An 8,178-nucleotide genomic window follows, 5' to 3' on the forward strand; every position below is an offset into this window, starting at 1 on the left:
TATCATATTTTTTGCCTTATGAAAAGACTCAGGTAACTTAGCAAATGGAAATGCATTTTTCATCAAGTCTAACAAGTCTGAAAATGCCACATTACTCAAACCATGAATGCATTTAAACAAGAACAACCGAATGGTAAAATCCAGTTTAGAGAAATTTTCACACCCTAGATATAACTCTTATTTTCCTTCCTCCACTAATTTTAAAAATCTCGTTGCATCTTCAGATGGTCCCTCTCTCACTCTTTCATGGCTCAAGTCACTTTCTACATTTCTAAAAGTATCATGAAGCAGACCATCAATATCGTCATGCATATGGTAACCATCATCATCATTGGTTGGATGTCGCAAATCTCTCGAGGAAAACCCTTCTCCGTGAAAAATCCATTTGGTGTATCCATATGTAAACCCATAAGCAACTAAGTGATCCTCTACCATATTTCTATAATGCCAATAACGATTAAAGCATTTTTTATAGGGGCATAATATTTCATTTCCTTGGGAAGATCGTTCAAACGTTTTATCAAGAAAATCATTCACACCACGAATATACTCATCAGTGGATCTTCGAAGACTCATCCAACTTTTATCTCCATTACTCATTGAATATCCTATGAGACACAAAAGTAAATCAACAATTAGTAATCCATGTTCCAGTAAGCCACAATTGTAGTATTCAAGTATGCTATTGTACCACCAAAGGTAATACACACACCTTGATTCATATCCAACTCCACAATATTGCCAGTATTCATTCAGTCATCCATTTCATTCAGTCAACCATTTAATACTAGAAAATTACCAAACTTTGGGACCTTTTTGCAGGAGGATTTTATAAAATTACCAAACTTTAGGACTGATCAAACCATCTAAAAATATATGCATCAGTTAAAAAAAGATACAAAAATACATTATAAATACATCTTTTTTATAACATGTTATTACTAATATTATGATAATCTGATCACTTGAGTTGTAAAGTTTTCTGAAGTAAATTCTTGCAAAAGCTTATACTATTACATTTGCATCTGTTAAAAAAATTCAGATTGCTTGTGTCATGGCAAGAAAAATAAAAACAATTTTCCCTCATTTCTATATACAAACAACAATAATTTATACACCTTTTACAAACAACTTAATACAAGTACCATATAAAAACTACAACATTTCCACATATTTTTTACCAACAAAGTAAGACAATTTGTGGAGTACGAATTACCACCTCTACACATATACCTTTCATCAATAATGTGACATAGCCAAACTAGTAAGTCACAAAATATATCAAGGAAAATATATGAGAATTTTCAAGAATAAGAAATAAGATCCATGTAGACAACGTCAAGTTACCTGAATTGATAGAGGCTCCTTCAAGTTCACCAAAAATGCCAATTCAGATGACAAGAAACTAGTTGAAAATTCTACACACTAGCTTGAAGAGATGATGAAGCTTGAAGGCTATTCACATAGTATCATCTACACACTATGATATTGAATATTACGACAATACCATTTTCAACGAGCTGCAAAAATTTGAGAATACATAAATCAGTTACTTTTTAAAAGTAATATAATTCATCAGTCAAAATTTAAAATAGTAATAAAGTAGCATGATTTAAGAAGATTTATTTTGGTTATTTTTGGTCGGTAAGAGTAAGATAGAGACACAAAACAGATTGAAGTATAGAAAAAACTAAACTTCTCACAGTCCTTTGTACAATATGGAGATAAAATCCAATCACCCATGTAGTAACATAGAAGTAGTACCAATTATATGCACTTATAAACAATTAGACAATTGAATACTATAGGAGGTAATGAATCCAAGGTTGAGAAGAGTAGGGCTGAAGAGACTAATAAGCCAAAGAGGCCTACAATTGCTTTCTTCATTTTTATGGAAGAGTTCAGGAAACAGTACAAAGAAAAACATCCAAACAACAAATTTGTTGCTGCTGTGGGTAAAGTTACTGGAGAGAAGTAGAAATCCTTTTCAGATGCAGAGAAATCTCCTTATCAAGCAAAGGTAGAGGAAATGATGGCCGAATACCAAAACAAGATGCAGGCTTATAACATTAACAAAAAACAACAGGCTGCTGATGTTTCTGCATTACCAAGAGCATTAAAGATTAATAGCAGATTGAAGTAATATTTGATGTGAAGAAAATGGGTGTAGAATATTTTTATTTCAAGAAATACCATATGACATTTCCTTAGCTTGTCTGTAATCCCTAGATAAATGTTTGTTTAGTATCTCTTTCTCTATTAAAAGCACAATAGAAGTTCAACTTCACTCATTTCGAGGCCTTAAAATTTCTAGTTCACAATTAAAAATTAATATTAATACATAAAAATGCCATAATGTACGTATCACATCAGCTAATAATTTCTTCCTCATCCTACTTCCATGAACTATTTTCCATATTAAGGCCACTACTAATCACAGTGTAAATCAAGAATTGAGTAGAGGACAAAAACTAAATCCATACCTAAAACTTGTTCATTCTTTGTTATGAGAAAAAGAATAGCATTTTCATACACAAAGTTGTAGCCATAGGTTTAAAATTAACACTAATAAGATTAACATTAACATACTTTTCTCTTCTCCAATCACACTAATCATTAAGATAAGCAAATATAATATTTCCTTCCACATAGAACAGTTCTACGAGAAAATACACATACAGTATATTTCTCAAACTTACCCCTCAACACCCATTTTAGAACGCAAGAGCCAAACAACCAGAAAACCAACAAAAAAAGTAAAATTCTCATATATATACAGCAATTTTCTCCAACTCTCCCAACTTTGAATTTCTCTATTTAAGTTTTAGAACTTTGTCGACCTCAACAATGGAGTTTTAAAGGGTATTTGTCACTTTAATTCCTCCCAAACATCAGTAAACTCAATATTCAGTACAAAATCAATTTCGAATAAAATTTTGGCTCAAAGAATTGAAACTCAGTTTCTCAAACGCCAATTTTACTAAAACCCAATATTTAAGCAATCTTCTTTAATTTTGTATCATAGATTTTTTCACCGAAAACTCAAATCTTCACCAAATTTGAGATACAAACTTTAAACCACACTAAAATAAAAAACCAAACATAAATTAGAACAACAGACAGTAACTTCATAGAAACCCATTTGTGTATTTTGTAAGCTTTTCCAAAAATACTTGAATGAAAAATCTAGATATAGGGAACTTATAAGCCATGGAGGAGAGAGAATCATGTAGACCTATTATGGTAGAGAGCAACATGTAGACTTGGTTGAAATCCTTCGCTGGATGTGGAGGATTCTTTCCTCTTGAAGAAGCCTTCACTGAAGGGTTTTTTTTCTCAATTAATAGAAAAGATGTAAGAAGACCCCTCTTTTAGTTTGATACGTGTAGTTTTTGATTTTGGAATTATTTTTTAATTATAAAAAGGAGCATTCGCGGGTTTAGTGAAATAATTGGAGGGAAATTAAATCCTCTTTTTTACAAAGAACCCTCCCCACTGAGTTATTTTACCAAACTGTCTCCATAGACAGGTATGTGGCAACGGTTATGGTACTACTGCTGCGGTTTAGTTTTAGTACTGTCTTAATCTCAAGAGGATATTGCGACGATTGTAACCCTTGCAATAGACCATCTATTGCAAGGGTTACGTAACCGTTGTTAAATAACCGATGTAATAGGTTTATTTTCTAGTAGTATAGTCATGGAGCTCTCTCGTCCCAACCAGAACCATAATCACTTTCTAAGCCGACTTTCGATATCATCCTCCCAAATATACCGTAATCAAATCCGATAGTACACATTCTAGGTCCGATGACCTTATATTATCAAACACAACTATTCCGCATACATGCCACACCAATATAACTCAAGCCACAATTGCGCAATATGTATACCCAGAAATGGAAAATGTCTCAAAGAAGAGAACTGTATTGCAAGTTCAATAAGCACCACCGCAACCGCAATGCTATGAGCTTATAATATATAGTAGAAACAAGACATACGAATCTAATAACAGTAATCAACTCTCCTAGAGCTCACATTAATATCAATTGTACAGATAACTCACGTGCTATAGTATCAATATCTGGACCCGCACGGACAACTCACGTGAAAATAATATCAGTATATGGATCTGCACGGACAACTCGCGTGCCAATAACATAATCCGCCTGGCATGTTCACAGGCCTCCAGTCCAAGCATATCATACATGAGCAATCAATTAAGTATACATATATATGATACATGAAATAAGATTCACATTCTCCTGGACTGGTATAATTAATACGCCATAGAGTAGGCATGTGCAAAGTGTGCTATCACAACGCAAATCGGTAAGTTAACGCAGAAATAGTAACTACCCAGTTTATTCAAGGAATTAGCCTCTTTGTAACCTCAAGTATAGCCCAGATAGTTCTCAACAAAGGTATGAATACAAAAAATGTTATAACTTTACGCTTAACAGTCAACTCTAGGCATATCATAGCCTAAGCATTCTTCCGAGTATGAATACTTGCCCTGATGCTCACACATGGGCTCAAACCTCACATATATACGCACTCGTAGCGCGTAGCTGTCACAAATAGTTAGTGCAACTAGTGCCTCCACTGAGTTTAAATAAAATACTCACCTCAAACAGGTCGCAATCCTGAAACAATATGCTTCTGAGAACTCTCAGTCTCCAAATTCATAGAACACATGAATCACCGTAATTGGTCCCAACTCCAGCACTCGAAGGACTAACACATCTTTCATGCACAATCATCCCACAAGGAATTCTTCCAAAACTTTTCTGTGCCACATAGCAATAATTAAAATATCAACAGTCTATCAACCAGGTGAGTACCGCAATAACGATGAACATCCGTAAGTCAAAACACAATGCGCCTTTTGAAATGCGAACCCTTCTCAGGGATTACTGAGCAGTTATAATATTTCTCTAAATATCTAAAACTGACCATTCTTTCCAATTCGTGACCTTCCCTTCAAGACTGAACTGCCACCTTGTACATGTAAATCTTAATCCCACACAACACACCACATCTATCATGCCATCATGTGAAAAGCACAAGAATCTCATTATGAACTCTGAGTCACCAGCAAATTATATACCCGGCTAGTTAGAAACATTTCTCTTGTTTCATTCCAGGATGAAATCACAATACACAGCACGTTTTCCACACCGGTAGAAAATATCTGGTTATAACCATGGTAGAAACTATCAAGAACACTTTGAAATCCATTTGCACATAACCAAGCTATTAGAGTTGAATCTCCCTAACTCTACCAAGCCACACAGGTTACCAAACCCAAGAATATTGCCACCAAATATCTGTAAAGTCTCACCACATCATAATTACCCCTCATAAATACCCCAACCGAAACACCCACTCTGAAAATACCTTTTGTGAATTTAAAATTGTTCATTTGTCCTTTCTTATACTGAAATGTATGATCCATAGTCATACAGAATTATTGCAAGTCTCGACACCATCCAATATAAATAACTGATTCTAGTGATATACGAATTCGAAAAAAAATTCAATTTCCATATATACATTTTGAATCCATTAGAACCCTCTCGAGAATCATCTACTCTGCCCAAATCTAAATTGTACCGCCCAAACGGGCCGAAAGACACGTGCCCCATTAGCACAACAATACTCAATGGAGTAACTCTGCTTTAACACCACCAATCAAATTCATACTGCGTGCGCACTATATCCTTCAAATAACAACTTAATCATTCCATGATTTTTATATTTTCATAAAGTATAATATAACTCGTATTCAGGAATTTTCTTGGTCGAGTCATCCCCGATCTCAACCTCTGCAGTCATAACTGATCCACAAGTATGTCTCAAACCAAAACTAAAATTTAACATATAACCATAAAATTGAATTGTCAATAGCAGGCTCCCCCACTTGACTCAAAGCCATAGATTAAAATACTCGATAACTCACAATACCTATACTTTATTACTGCCATAATACCGCAGTCAGTTCAACAAAAATTCTTCTCAAGCTCATGCAACACCAACTGTAAAACACCTCAATCATCCGCTAAACCCGCATTCATTCTCTTGATAGCTAAGTCAACTTTCTCAACCAGATTCAAATTCAAATGTCAACACGTACCACCCACTGATATGAAAGAAACGCTCCACTCAACATTATAAGGAATACACCTACGTAGATTACTCCGCAGGAGATAACCCACCTGCTTAGCCTCAAATTGGCATCTTGTGATACCCTTTCGCAGGCACAATTACTACGCAATCACTTAATCTTCATGAGTCCAAACTCATTAACAAGACATGAGAATTTAATTTGTCCCACAATTTAACAACATGAAAGATCCTTCAACACACTCATAACTTGAGACTATACATCAAATCAAGACGGAAATCAAGCACCCAATGGCCTTTTTTTTACATCTGGAGAAACTCTTCTCATCACATTCAAATGACCTGAACACATCTCGCAGTCACATCATACTTATCATATAGTCATTTCACCACTCATCGAGCCACAAATTCCACTCATAGGGACGCTACCAGACATATGAGTCCAAATATACAAGTTACAACTGAAGCTACCGAGCCTAAGTTGCGGTCTAAACCTGGCCTCAAGTCTTCCAGACTGGCCCATTACCAAAACATAGAATACACATCTCAAACCTCGTTCATGGAATCACAAGTAGTCGATGTATAGCTAATAATAAGCGCTCACATGCGCACACGAATGCGTGGAAGGAATTCAAAGAATTATACGTCAAGCTGAATCGATACAGCGCGATAAGGAAAGAAAGATGGGAAGTGTATCCTAAATGCCTTGCATCATCTCGAATATAAGTATGGACGTCATCATACTGATCCGCAAGAATCTACTAGACATTTTCTCATGACTTGTAGAACCTATGAACCTGGCTCTGATACCAATTTGTCACAACCCAAAATCTAACTAGTCGTGATGGAACCTAACCTCACACGCTAGGTAAGCCAAATAACAACAATCTGATTCAATTAATAATTAACTGACTCTAATATACTCCCCAAGGACTGGTAGTACAAATCATGAGCTTCTAAGATTAGAATTTACAAAGCTGGTATGAAATAAATACATCATCTGTTCGAAATGTACATAAACAGATTTTTATAAATCTAAGGCTACCATGAATAGGTAGCTACGACCGGAATGCACGTACATCTTCAAATCTAGCTCTCGTCGATCATAGCAACATCAGCATCTAATATCTGCACGCAAGGTGCAGAAGTGTAGTATGAGTACAGCCGACCCCATGTACGCAATAAGTAACAAACCTAACCTTAGGTTGAAAGTAGTGACGAGCTGGAACACAGGTCGAGGCCCAACACCAATAGTCAACAACAGTTCATAACAACATAATGGAAGTAATAAAAGAAGTAGCTCAGAGATAAAATGCACAGCTCAATCACAGTTCCAGAAAAATAGGTATGTTTTTCAAGTATATCAACAAAAAACCCAAATCTTTTACCGAAATCACCAAAATATGAGTACGTTTTCTAAAACTATGATTTTTTCCAAAACGTTTTCAATAACAGATAGGATGTTTCATTTTCAAATGGCATGAGGAAAATACATCTTTGTACCTACATGTCAATGAGTATGTGAAGTCATGAATGACGCAATATCGTACAGCATGAGGAAAATGCATCTCTATGCATGTATGTCAAGTGTGCATGTCAATGCGATGCAATTCACAGATAAAACCATGTACATACTCTCAGAGTATCAATTCACTCAGTCCTCCCAGTCACTCAGTCCTCACAGACACTCAATCATCCCAATCGCTCGGCACTCGCACTCAGTAGGTACCTGCGCTCACTGGGGTGTGTACAGACTCCGGATGGTCTCCTTCAGCCCAAGTGCTATAACAAGCCAATCATGACATAAATCAATAAATCTTGATGTGGCGTGCAACCCGATCCCATAAATATCCTCACCATCATGCCCTCGGCCTCACTCAGTCAACAATCTCTCCAGTCTCTCGGGCTCTCAGTGTCATGAAAAGAATATGCCCAAAAATAAGGATGTGATGTATTAATAAATGGTAATAGAGACTGAGATATGATATGCATATGAAAGCGTGTGACTGAGTATGTAAATGCAATGTAAGCAGATAACTCAACTACAGAAATG

At 35.7% G+C, this 8,178-nt stretch overlaps 1 long non-coding RNA gene across 1 annotated transcript; it reads right to left on the reverse strand.

Moving 5' to 3' along the window:
- Positions 1–581: 581 nt before the first annotated feature.
- Positions 582–3,352, reverse strand: LOC108948548 (uncharacterized). Its single transcript, XR_011412997.1, has 3 exons — positions 3,236–3,352; positions 1,348–1,520; positions 582–608 (listed from the first exon to the last, which is right to left on the reverse strand). It is a non-coding gene; the product is annotated as an uncharacterized lncRNA (long non-coding RNA).
- Between the last annotated feature and the right edge of the window lie 4,826 nt (positions 3,353–8,178).

This window comes from Nicotiana tomentosiformis, chromosome 12 (genome assembly GCF_000390325.3).
Source record: "Nicotiana tomentosiformis chromosome 12, ASM39032v3, whole genome shotgun sequence".
NCBI classification, from domain to species: Eukaryota; Viridiplantae; Streptophyta; class Magnoliopsida; order Solanales; family Solanaceae; genus Nicotiana; species Nicotiana tomentosiformis.